The sequence below is a fragment of the Tachypleus tridentatus genome, chromosome 3 (assembly GCF_004210375.1).
Source record: "Tachypleus tridentatus isolate NWPU-2018 chromosome 3, ASM421037v1, whole genome shotgun sequence".
NCBI lineage: Eukaryota > Metazoa > Arthropoda > Merostomata > Xiphosura > Limulidae > Tachypleus > Tachypleus tridentatus.
In genome coordinates, this window is record NC_134827.1 from 115,964,884 (window position 1) to 115,980,416 (window position 15,533).

Consider the following 15,533-nt stretch of genomic DNA (forward strand, 5'->3'; position numbering starts at 1 on the left):
TGTTTACATGTAGTAACAATGATAACACACACACACAGCTAAGGAACACACTGTTTACATGTAGTAACAATGATAAACACACACACAGCTAAGGAACACACTGTTTACATGTAGTAACAATAATAACACAACACACACAGCTAAGGAACACACTGTTTACATGTAGTAACAATGATAACACACACACACAGCTAAGGAACACACTGTTTACATGTAGTAACAATGATAACACACACAGCTAAGGAACACACTGTTTACATGTAGTAACAATGATAACACACACACACAGCTAAGGAACACACTGTTTACATGTAGTAACAATGATAACACACACACAGCTAAGGAACACTGTTTACATGTAGTAACAATAATAACACACACACAGCTAAGGAACACACTGTTTACATGTAGTAACAATGATAACACACACACAGCTAAGGAACACACTGTTTACATGTAGTAACAATGATAACACACACACACAGCTAAGGAACACACTGTTTACATGTAGTAACAATGATAACACACACACAGCTAAGGAACACACTGTTTACATGTAGTAACAATGATAACACACACACAGCTAAGGAACACACTGTTTACATGTAGTAACAATGATAACACACACACAGCTCAGCTAAGGAACACTGGTTTACATGTAGTAACAATGATAACACACACACAGCTAAGGAACACACTGTTTACATGTAGTAACAATGATAACACACACACAGCTAAGGAACACACTGTTTACATGTAGTAACAATGATAACACACACACACAGCTAAGGAACACACTGTTTACATGTAGTAACAATGATAACACACACACAGCTAAGGAACACACTGTTTACATGTAGTAACAATGATAACACACACACACAGCTAAGGAACACACTGGTTTACATGTAGTAACAATGATAAACAATAACACAGCTAAGGAACACACTGTTTACATGTAGTAACAATGATAACAACACACACACACAGCTAAGGAACACACTGTTTACATGTAGTAACAATGATAACACACACACAGCTAAGGAACACACTGTTTACACGTAGTAACAATAATAACACACACACACAGCTATGGAACACACTGTTTACATGTAGTAACAATAATAACACACACACAGCTAAGGAACACACTGTTTACATGTAGTAACAATGATAACACACACACAGCTAAGGAACACACTGTTTACATGTAGTAACAATGATAACACACACACAGCTAAGGAACACACTGTTTACATGTAGTAACAATAATAACACACACACAGCTAAGGAACACACTGTTTACATGTAGTAACAATAATAACACACACACACAGCTAAGGAACACACTGTTTACATGTAGTAACAATGATAAACACACACACAGCTAAGGAACACACTGTTTACATGTAGTAACAATAATAACACACACACAGCTAAGGAACACACTGTTTACATGTAGTAACAATGATAACACACACACACAGCTAAGGAACACACTGTTTACATGTAGTAACAATGATAACACACACACAGCTAAGGAACACACTGTTTACATGTAGTAACAATAATAACACACATAACACACAGCTAAGGAACACACTGTTTACATGTAGTAAAAATGATAACACACACACAGCTAAGGAACACTGTTTACATGTAGTAACAATAATAACACACACACACAGCTAAGGAACACTGGTTTACATGTAGTAACAATGATAACACACACACACAGCTAAGGAACACACTGTTTACATGTAGTAACAATGATAACACACACACAGCTAAGGAACACACTGTTTACATGTAGTAACAATGATAACACACACACACACAGCTACGGAACACACTGTTTACATGTAGTAACAATAATAAACACACACACAGCTAAGGAACACACTGTTTACATGTAGTAACAATAATAACACACACACACAGCTAAGGAACACACTGTTTACATGTAGTAACAATAATAACACACACACACACAGCTAAGGAACACACTGTTTACATGTAGTAACAATGATAACACACACACACAGCTAAGGAACACACTGTTTACATGTAGTAACAATAATAACACACACACAGCTAAGGAACACACTGTTTACATGTAGTAACAATGATAACACACACATAACACAGCTAAGGAACACACTGTTTACATGTAGTAACAATAATAAACACACACACAGCTAAGGAACACACTGGTTTACATGTAGTAACAATGATAACACATACACACACTAAGGAACACACTGTTTACATGTAGTAACAATAACACACAGCTAAGGAACACACTGGTTTACATGTAGTAACAATGATAACACACAGCTAAGGAACACACTGTTTACATGTAGTAACAATAATAACACACACACATAGCTAAGGAACACACTGTTTACATGTAGTAACAATGATAAACACACACACACAGCTAAGGAACACACTGTTTACATGTAGTAACAATAATAAACACACACACAGCTAAGGAACACACTGTTTACATGTAGTAACAATAATAACACACACACACAGCTAAGGAACACACTGTTTACATGTAGTAACAATGATAACACACACACAGCTAAGGAACACACTGTTTACATGTAGTAACAATGATAACACACACACAGCTAAGGAACACACTGTTTACATGTAGTAACAATAATAACACACACACACAGCTAAGGAACACACTGTTTACATGTAGTAACAATAATAACACACACACACAGCTAAGGAACACACTGTTTACATGTAGTAACAATGATAACACACACACAGCTAAGGAACACACTGTTTACATGTAGTAACAATGATAACACACACACACAGCTAAGGAACACACTGTTTACATGTAGTAACAATAATAACACACACACACAGCTAAGGAACACTGGTTTACATGTAGTAACAATGATAACACACACACACAGCTAAGGAACACACTGTTTACATGTAGTAACAATAATAACACACACACACAGCTAAGGAACACTGGTTTACATGTAGTAACAATGATAACACACACACAGCTAAGGAACACACTGTTTACATGTAGTAACAATGATAACACACACACAGCTAAACAACACTGGTTTACAAGTAGTAACAATGATAACACACACACACAGCTAAGGAACACACTGTTTACATGTAGTAACAATGATAACACACACACAGCTAAGGAACACACTGTTTACATGTAGTAACAATAATAACACACACACACACAGCTAAGGAACACACTGTTTACATGTAGTAACAATAATAACACACACACAGCTAAGGAACACACTGTTTACATGTAGTAACAATGATAAACACAACACACAGCTAAGGAACACACTGTTTACATGTAGTAACAATGATAACACACACACACAGCTAAGGAACACACTGTTTACATGTAGTAACAATAATAACACACACACAGCTAAGGAACACACTGTTTACATGTAGTAACAATGATAACACACACACACAGCTAAGGAACACACTGTTTACATGTAGTAACAATGATAACACACACACAGCTAAGGAACACACTGTTTACATGTAGTAACAATGATAACACACACACACAGCTAAGGAACACACTGTTTACATGTAGTAACAATAATAACACACATAACAACAGCTAAGGAACACTGGTTTACATATAGTAACAATGATAACACACACACAGCTAAAGAACACACTGTTTACATGTAGTAACAATAATTAAACACACACACACACAGCTAAGGAACACTGGTTTACATGTAGTAACAATGATAACACACACACACAGCTAAGGAACACACTGTTTACATGTAGTAACAATGATAAACACACACACAGCTAAGGAACACACTGTTTACATGTAGTAACAATGATAACACACACACACAGCTAAGGAACACACTGTTTACATGTAGTAACAATGATAACACACACACAGCTAAGGAACACACTGTTTACATGTAGTAACAATGATAAACACACACACAGCTAAACAACACTGGTTTACATGTAGTAACAATGATAACACACACACACAGCTAAGGAACACACTGTTTACATGTAGTAACAATGATAACACACACACAGCTAAGGAACACACTTTACATGTAGTAACAATGATAACACACACACAGCTAAGGAACACACTGTTTACATGTAGTAACAATAATAACACACACACACAGCTAAGGAACACACTGTTTACATGTAGTAACAATAATAAACACACACACAGCTAAGGAACACACTGTTTACATGTAGTAACAATGATAACACACACACAGCTAAGGAACACACTGTTTACATGTAGTAACAATGATACACACACACACACAGCTAAGGAACACACTGTTTACATGTAGTAACAATAATAAACACACACACAGCTAAGGAACACACTGTTTACATGTAGTAACAATAATAAACACACACAGCTAAGGAACACACTGTTTACATGTAGTAACAATAATAAACACACACACACACACAGCTAAGGAACACACTGTTTACATGTAGTAACAACAATAATAACACACACAGCTAAGGAACACACTGTTTACATGTAGTAACAATAATAAACACACACACAGCTAAGGAACACACTGTTTACATGTAGTAACAATGATAACACACACACACAGCTAAGGAACACACTGTTTACATGTAGTAACAATGATAACACACACACAGCTAAGGAAACACTGTTTACATGTAGTAACAATAATAACACACACACACAGCTAAGGAACACACTGTTTACGTGTAGTAACAATGATAACACACACACAGCTAAGGAAACACTGTTTACATGTAGTAACAATAATAAACACACACACACAGCTAAGGAACACTGGTTTACAAGTAGTAACAATGATAACACACACAGCTAAGGAACACACTGTTTACATGTAGTAACAATGATAACACACACAGCTAAGGAACACTGTTTACATGTAGTAACAATGATAACACACATAATAACAAACAGCTAAGGAACACACTGTTTACATGTAGTAACAATAATAACACACACACAGCTAAGGAACACACTGTTTACATGTAGTAACAATAATAACACACAGCTAAAGAACACACTGTTTACATGTAGTAACAATAATAACACACACACACAGCTAAGGAACACACTGTTTACATGTAGTAACAATGATAACACACACACACAGCTAAGGAACACACTGTTTACATGTAGTAACAATAATAACACACACACACAGCTAAGGAACACACTGTTTACATGTAGTAACAATGATAACACACACACACACAGCTAAGGAACACACTGTTTACATGTAGTAACAATAATAACACACACACACAGCTAAGGAACACACTGGTTTACATGTAGTAACAATGTTAATGCATACACAACAGCTAAGGAACACACTGTTTACATGTAGTAACAATAATAACACACACACACAGCTAAGGAACACACTGGTTTACATGTACTAACAATGTTAATACATACAAACAGGTAAGGAACACACTGTTTACATGTAGTAACAATAATAACACACACACACAGCTAAAGAACATACTGTTTACATGTAGTAACAATGATAACACACACACACAGCTAAGGAACACACTGTTTACATGTAGTAACAATAATAACACACACACACAGCTAAGGAACACTGGTTTACATATAGTAACAATGATAACACACACACAGCTAAGGAACACTGTTTACATGTACTAACAATGATAACACACACACACAGCTAAGGAACTCACTGTTTACATGTAGTAACAATGATAACACACACACATAGCTAAGGAACACACTGTTTACATGTAGTAACAATGATAACACACACACACACAGCTAAACAACACTGGTTTACATGTAGTAACAATGATAACACACACACACAGCTAAGGAACACACTGTTTACATGTAGTAACAATGATAACACACACACACAGCTAGGGGAACACACTTTACATGTAGTAACAATAATAACAACAACACACACAGCTAAGGAACACTGGTTTACATATAGTAACAATGATAACACACACACAGCTAAGGAACACTGTTTACATGTAGTAACAATGATAACACACACACACAGCTAAGGAACACACTGTTTACATGTAGTAACAATGATAACACACACACACAGCTAAGGAACACACTGTTTACATGTAGTAACAATGATAACACACACACACAGCTAAACAACACTGGTTTACAAGTAGTAACAATGATAACACACACACAGCTAAGGAACACACTGTTTACATGTAGTAACAATAATAACACACACACAGCTAAAGAACATACTGTTTACATGTAGTAACAATGATAACACACACACAGCTAAGGAACACACTGTTTACATGTAGTAACAATGATAACACACACACACAGCTAAGGAACACACTGTTTACATGTAGTAACAATAATAACACACACAATAACACACAGCTAAGGAACACACTGTTTACATGTAGTAACAATGATAACAACACACACACAGCTAAGGAACACACTGTTTACATGTAGTAACAATGATAACACACACACATAGCTAAGGAACACACTGTTTACATGTAGTAACAATGATAACACACACAGCTAAGGAACACACTGTTTACATGTAGTAACAATGATAACACACACACACAGCTAAACAACACTGGTTTACAAGTAGTAACAGTGATAACACACACACACAGCTAAGGAACACACTGTTTACATGTAGTAACAATGATAACACACACACACACAGCTAAGGAACACACTGTTTACATGTAGTAACAATGATAACACACACACAGCTAAGGAACACACTGTTTACATGTAGTAACAATAATAACACACACACACAGCTAAGGAACACACTGTTTACATGTAGTAACAATAATAACACACACACACAGCTAAGGAACACACTGTTTACATGTAGTAACAATGATAACACACACACACAGCTAAGGAACACACTGTTTACATGTAGTAACAATGATAACACACACACAGCTAAGGAACACACTGTTTACATGTAGTAACAATGATAACACACACACAGCTAAGGAACACTGTTTACATGTAGTAACAATAATAACACACACACACAGCTAAGGAACACACTGTTTACATGTAGTAACAATAATAACACACACACACAGCTAAAGAACACACTGTTTACATGTAGTAACAATGATAACACACACACAGCTAAGGAACACACTGTTTACATGTAGTAACAATGATAACACACACACACAGCTAAGGAACACACTGTTTACATGTAGTAACAATGATAACACACACACACAGCTAAACAACACTGGTTTACAAGTAGTAACAGTGATAACACACACACACAGCTAAGGAACACACTGTTTACATGTAGTAACAATGATAACACACACACACAGCTAGGGAACACACTGTTTACATGTAGTAACAATAATAACACACACACACAGCTAAGGAACACTGGTTTACATGTAGTAACAATGATAACACACACACAGCTAAGGAACACTGTTTACATGTAGTAACAATAATAACACACACACACAGCTAAGGAACACACTGTTTACATGTAGTAACAATAATAACACACACACACAGCTAAGGAACACACTGTTTACATGTAGTAACAATGATAACACACACACAGCTAAGGAACACACTGTTTACATGTAGTAACAATGATAACACACACACACAGCTAAGGAACACACTGTTTACATGTAGTAACAATAATAACACACACACACACACAGCTAAGGAACACTGGTTTACATATAGTAACAATGATAACACACACACAGCTAAAGAACACACTGTTTACATGTAGTAACAATAATAACACACACACACAGCTAAGGAACACTGGTTTACATATAGTAACAATGATAACACACACACTAAGGAACATACTGTTTACATGTAGTAACAATGATAACACACACACACAGCTAAACAACACTGGTTTACAAGTAGTAACAGTGATAACACACACACACAGCTAAGGAACACACTGTTTACGTGTAGTAACAATGATAACACACACACACAGCTAAGGAACACACTTTACATGTAGTAACAATGATAACACACACACAGCTAAGGAACACACTGTTTACATGTAGTAACAATAATAACACACACACACAGCTACGGAACACACTGTTTACATGTAGTAACAATAATAACAACACACACAGCTAAGGAACACACTGTTTACATGTAGTAACAATGATAACACACACACACAGCTACGGAAGACACTGTTTACATGTAGTAACAATGATAACACACACACAGCTAAGGAACACACTGTTTACATGTAGTAACAATGATAACAACACACACACAGCTAAGGAACACTGTTTACATGTAGTAACAATAATAACACACACACAGCTAAGGAACACACTGTTTACATGTAGTAACAATAATAACACACACACACAGCTAAAGAACACACTGTTTACATGTAGTAACAATGATAACACACACACAGCTAAGGAACACACTGTTTACATGTAGTAACAATGATAACACACACACAGCTAAGGAACACACTGTTTACATGTAGTAACAATGATAACACACACACACAGCTAAACAACACTGGTTTTCAAGTAGTAACAGTGATAACACACACACACAGCTAAGGAACACACTGTTTACATGTAGTAACAATGATAACACACACACACAGCTAGGGAACACACTTTACATGTAGTAACAATAATAACACACACACACAGCTAAGGAACACTGGTTTACATATAGTAACAATGATAACACACACACAGCTAAGGAACACTGTTTACATGTAGTAACAATAATAACACACACACACAGCTAAGGAACACACTGTTTACATGTAGTAACAATAATAACACACACACACAGCTAAAGAACACACTGTTTACATGTAGTAACAATGATAACACACACACAGCTAAGGAACACACTGTTTACATGTAGTAACAATGATAACACACACACAGCTAAGGAACACACTGTTTACATGTAGTAACAATAATAACACACACACACACACAGCTAAGGAACACTGGTTTACATATAGTAACAATGATAACACACACACAGCTAAAGAACACACTGTTTACATGTAGTAACAATAATAACACACACACACAGCTAAGGAACTCTGGTTTACGTATAGTAACAATGATAACACACACACAGCTAAGGAACATACTGTTTACATGTACTAACAATGATAACACAGACACACAGCTAAACAACACTGGTTTACAAGTAGTAACAGTTATAACACACACACACAGCTAAGGAACACACTGTTTACGTGTAGTAACAATGATAACACACACACACAGCTAAGGAACACACTTTACATGTAGTAACAATGATAACACACACACAGCTAAGGAACACGCTGTTTACACGTAGTAACAATAATAACACACACACACAGCTACGGAACACACTGTTTACATGTAGTAACAATAATAACACACACACAGCTACGGAACACACTGTTTACATGTAGTAACAATGATAACACACACACAGCTACGGAACACACTGTTTACATGTAGTAACAATGATAACTCACACACACAGCTAAGGAACACACTGTTTACATGTAGTAACAATAATAACACACACACAGCTAAGGAACACAGTGTTTACATGTAGTAACAATAATAACACACACACACACACATCTAAGGAACACAGTGTTAACATGTAGTAATAATGATAACACACACACACAGCTACGGAACACACTCTTTACATGTAGTAACAATAATAACACACACACAGCTAAGGAACACACTGTTTACATGTAGTAACAATGATAACTCACACACACACAGCTAAGGAACACACTTTTTTCGTGTAGTAACAATGATAACACACACACAGCTAAGGAACACTGTTTACATGTAGTAACAATAATAACACACACACACACAGCTAAGGAACACACTATTTTCGTGTAGTAACAATGATAACACACACACAGTTAAGGAACACTGTTTACATGTATTAACAATAATAACACACACACACACAGCTAAGGAACACTGGTTTACAAGTAGTAACAATCATAACACACTCACAGCTACGGAACACACTGTTTACATGTAGTAACAATGATAACACACACAGCTAAGGAACACACTGTTTACCTGTAGTAACAATGATAACACACACACACACACAGCTAAGGAACACACTGTTTACACGTAGTAACAATAGTAACACACACACAAACAGCTACGGAACACACTGTTTACATGTAGTAACAATAATAACACACACACAGCTAAGGAACACACTGTTAACATGTAGTAACAATAGTAACACACAGCTGAAGAACACACTGTTTACATGTAATAACAATAATAACACACACACACACAGCTAAGGAACACAGTGTTTACATGTAGTAACAATCATAACACACACACACAGCTATGGAACACACTCTTTACATGTAGTAACAATAATAACACACACACACAGCTAAGGAACACACTGTTTACATGTAGTAACAATGATAACACACACACACACAGCTAAGGAACATACTAATTTACATGTAGTAACAATAATAACACACACACACAGCTAAGGAACACACTGGTTTACATGTACTAACAATGTTAATACATACAAACAACTAAGGAACATACTAATTTACATGTAGTAACAATAATAACACACACACACAGCTAAGGAACACACTGGTTTACATGTACTAACAATGTTAATACATACAAACAGGTAAGGAACATACTAATTTACATGTAGTAACAATAATAACACACACACACACACACAGCTAAGTAACATACTAATTTACACGTGGTAACAACGATAACATTATGTAACAATTTTTTTACTTTTTCTTGTTCCTGGGCAGAAAGTGTTATTTCCCAATTGCTTGTGTCTAAAGTAAATGGAAAAGACCTATTTTTTCTCTTTAAACTTTGCTTTTGCTGGGTAATGAAATTTTCAAATTTACCCATTTTCCAGAACATTCCAGGTAGGTTCAGTGCTAAATAGCTGATACAGAGATTTCTTGAACTTACAAGAATTTTCTAGAATGTTGTGGAACTTACGAGAATTTTCAAGAATATTTTATAATTTTTTAGAACTTTCCATGGTAAATACAGAAGCTCACCACTCACAGCTTCAGTTTAGTTCTAGCTGCCTAAATGAATGCATAGATCTATCCAAGGAGGCTTTACCAACTTTCCCTGTTATCTTTGCTTTTGGCACAGCAGGGACACCGCTCTGCACTACAACAGGAAGCTTGTTTGTTTGTTTCTTTGTTTTTTGAATTTCGCACAAAGCTACTCGAGGGCTATCTGTGCTAGCTGTCCCTAATTTAGCAGTGTAAGACTAGAGGGAAGGCAGCTAGTCATCACCACCCACCGCCAACTCTTGGGCCAACGAATAGTGGGATTGACCGTCATATTAAAACGCCCCCACGGCTGAAAGGGCGAGCATGTTTGGCGCGAAGGGGATGCGAACTCGCGACCCTCAGATTGCGAGTCGCACGCCTTAACACGCTTGGCCATGCCGGGCCACAACAGGAAGCACTGTTCACAACGGACCGAGTTCTCTGTGGGGAGGCACCGTGTAAAGTGTGAGCCAGTAGTGAACCTCCAGAAGGTGTTGTTTCCACCATTGCAAATAAATTGTGTCTCATGAAACAGTTTGTCACAGCTCTTGATAAGGGGTCTGCAGCTTTCAACTACGTTCGAGACTTCTTCCCTAAGCTGTCAGAGGCAAAGGTCAAAGCTGATATCTTCGTTGGACCACAAATAAAGAAGATCCTGGAGTGCACAGAATTCCCCAAGAAGTTCAGTAGGAAGGGGAAAAAAAGCTTGGGGCAGCTTTGTAGCAGTGGTTCGGGGCTTCTTGAACAGGCACAAGGCTGAAAATTATGTGGAACTGGTTGAGGCTCTGGTAAAGAACTAGGACAAAATGGGCTGCAGGATGTCCCTGAAAGTCCATATCCTTGATGCTTATCTTGATAAATTCAAGGAGAACATGGGAACATACTCAGAAGGGCAAGGCGAGCGTTCCACTAAGATATACTGGACTTTGAACGCCGTTACCAAGGAGCGTATAACCAAAACATGATGGGAGACCATATTTTGAGGCTGATACGTGAAAGCGATTTACATTACAGTCTCAAATCTCCAAAAACTACTCACTTCAAAACATTTTTGTATAACTTTAGTACAAATACATGTAAATCTTGATTCATATGTTGTTTTATTCAGACTTTATGTAAATGAAAATGTGCAAATTTGTCCGTTTTTACACAGAAAATAGGTTTATTTCTATATGTAGGTAACAAAACCAAAGTTTGAAGGTAATAATGGCCATTTTCTGTACTTTTACAACATAAGCAATTAAGAAATAACACATACTATCCAGGAACAAAATTTGTGTTACATTGTGTAAAATATAGACACACCTAACAATGAGAAACCAACTTATAGTAAGAATGCATGCCAGGATGGCTGGTATGGGTATTAACACTTTTACCAATAAAGTAAAGAACAAAGTTTTGATCTTCTGGGGTCAATGTATCTAATAATCACTGGTACTTCTCGTGAACCACCTCTAGTCTTTGTATCTAATAATCACTGGTACTTCTCGTGAACCACCTCTAGTCTTTGTATCTAATAATCACTGGTACTTCTCGTGAACCACCTCTAGTCTTTTAAACAGTTTACATACTGACAATAAGACACATCAAACATGGACATCATTCTCTGGTCAATGTATCTAATAATCACTGGTACTTCTCGTGAACCACCTCTAGTCTTTTAAACAGTTTACATACTGACAATAAGACACATCAAACATGGACATCATTCTCTGGTCAATGTATCTAATAATCACTGGTACTTCTCGTGAACCACCTCTAGTCTTTTAAACAGTTTACATACTGACAATAAGACACATCAAACATGGACATCATTCTCTGGTCAATGTATCTAATAATCACTGGTACTTCTCGTGAACCACCTCTAGTCTTTTAAACAGTTTACATACTGACAATAAGACACATCAAACATGGACATCATTCTCTGGTCAATGTATCTAATAATCACTGGTACTTCTCGTGAACCACCTCTAGTCTTTTAAACAGTTTACATACTGACAATAAGACACATCAAACATGGACATTCTCTGGTCAATGTATCTAATAATCACTGGTACTTCTCGTGAACCACCTCTAGTCTTTTAAACAGTTTACATACTGACAATAAGACACATCAAACATGGACATCATTCTCTGGTCAATGTATCTAATAATCACTGGTACTTCTCGTGAACCACCTCTAGTCTTTTAAACAGTTTACATACTGACAATAAGACACATCAAACATGGACATCATTCTCTGGTCAATGTATCTAATAATCACTGGTACTTCTCGTGAACCACCTCTAGTCTTTTAAACAGTTTACATACTGACAATAAGACACATCAAACATGGACATCATTCTCTGGTCAATGTATCTAATAATCACTGGTACTTCTCGTGAACCACCTCTAGTCTTTAAACAGTTTACATACTGACAATAAGACACATCAAACATGGACATCATTCTCTGGTCAATGTATCTAATAATCACTGGTACTTCTCATGAACCACCTCTAGTCTTTTAAACAGTTTACATACTGACAATAAGACACATCAAACATGGACATCATTCTCTGGTCAATGTATCTAATAATCACTGGTACTTCTCGTGAACCACCTCTAGTCTTTTAAACAGTTTACATACTGACAATAAGACACATCAAACATGGACATCATTCTCTGGTCAATGTATCTAATAATCACTGGTACTTCTCGTGAACCACCTCTAGTCTTTTAAACAGTTTACATACTGACAATAAGACACATCAAACATGGACATCATTCTCTGGTCAATGTATCTAATAATCACTGGTACTTCTCGTGAACCACCTCTAGTCTTTTAAACAGTTTACATACTGACAATAAGACACATCAAACATGGACATCATTCTCTGGTCAATGTATCTAATAATCACTGGTACTTCTCGTGAACCACCTCTAGTCTTTTAAACAGTTTACATACTGACAATAAGACACATCAAACATGGACATCATTCTCTGGTCAATGTATCTAATAATCACTGGTACTTCTCGTGAACCACCTCTAGTCTTTTAAACAGTTTACATACTGACAATAAGACACATCAAACATGGACATCATTCTCTGGTCAATGTATCTAATAATCACTGGTACTTCTCGTGAACCACCTCTAGTCTTTTAAACAGTTTACATACTGACAATAAGACACATCAAACATGGACATCATTCTCTGGTCAATGTATCTAATAATCACTGGTACTTCTCGTGAACCACCTCTAGTCTTTTAAACAGTTTACATACTGACAATAAGACACATCAAACATGGACATCATTCTCTGGTCAATGTATCTAATAATCACTGGTACTTCTCGTGAACCACCTCTAGTCTTTTAAACAGTTTACATACTGACAATAAGACACATCAAACATGGACATCATTCTCTGGTCAATGTATCTAATAATCACTGGTACTTCTCGTGAACCACCTCTAGTCTTTTAAACAGTTTACATACTGACAATAAGACACATCAAACATGGACATCATTCTCTGGTCAATGTATCTAATAATCACTGGTACTTCTCGTGAACCACCTCTAGTCTTTTAAACAGTTTACATACTGACAATAAGACACATCAAACATGGACATCATTCTCTGGTCAATGTATCTAATAATCACTGGTACTTCTCGTGAACCACCTCTAGTCTTTTAAACAGTTTACATACTGACAATAAGACACATCAAACATGGACATCATCTCTGGTCAATGTATCTAATAATCACTGGTACTTCTCGTGAACCACCTCTAGTCTTTTAAACAGTTTACATACTGACAATAAGACACATCAAACATGGACATCATTCTCTGGTCAATGTATCTAATAATCACTGGTACTTCTCGTGAACCACCTCTAGTCTTTTAAACAGTTTACATACTGACAATAAGACACATCAAACATGGACATCATTCTCTGGTCAATGTATCTAATAATCACTGGTACTTCTCGTGAACCACCTCTAGTCTTTTAAACAGTTTACATACTGACAATAAGACACATCAAACATGGACATCATTCTCTGGTCAATGTATCTAATAATCACTGGTACTTCTCGTGAACCACCTCTAGTCTTTTAAACAGTTTACATACTGACAATAAGACACATCAAACATGGACATCATTCTCTGGTCAATGTATCTAATAATCACTGGTACTTCTCGTGAACCACCTCTAGTCTTTTAAACAGTTTACATACTGACAATAAGACACATCAAACATGGACATCATTCTCTGGTCAATGTATCTAATAATCACTGGTACTTCTCGTGAACCACCTCTAGTCTTTTAAACAGTTTACATACTGACAATAAGACACATCAAACA

The 15,533-nt window shown here is 36.4% G+C and overlaps 1 protein-coding gene across 1 annotated transcript in view; it reads right to left on the reverse strand.

The window, feature by feature from the left end:
* Positions 1-15,533, reverse strand: part of LOC143246174 (gamma-aminobutyric acid receptor alpha-like) — a 317,756-nt gene that overhangs the window by 291,171 nt on the left and 11,052 nt on the right. The window lies entirely within an intron of this gene.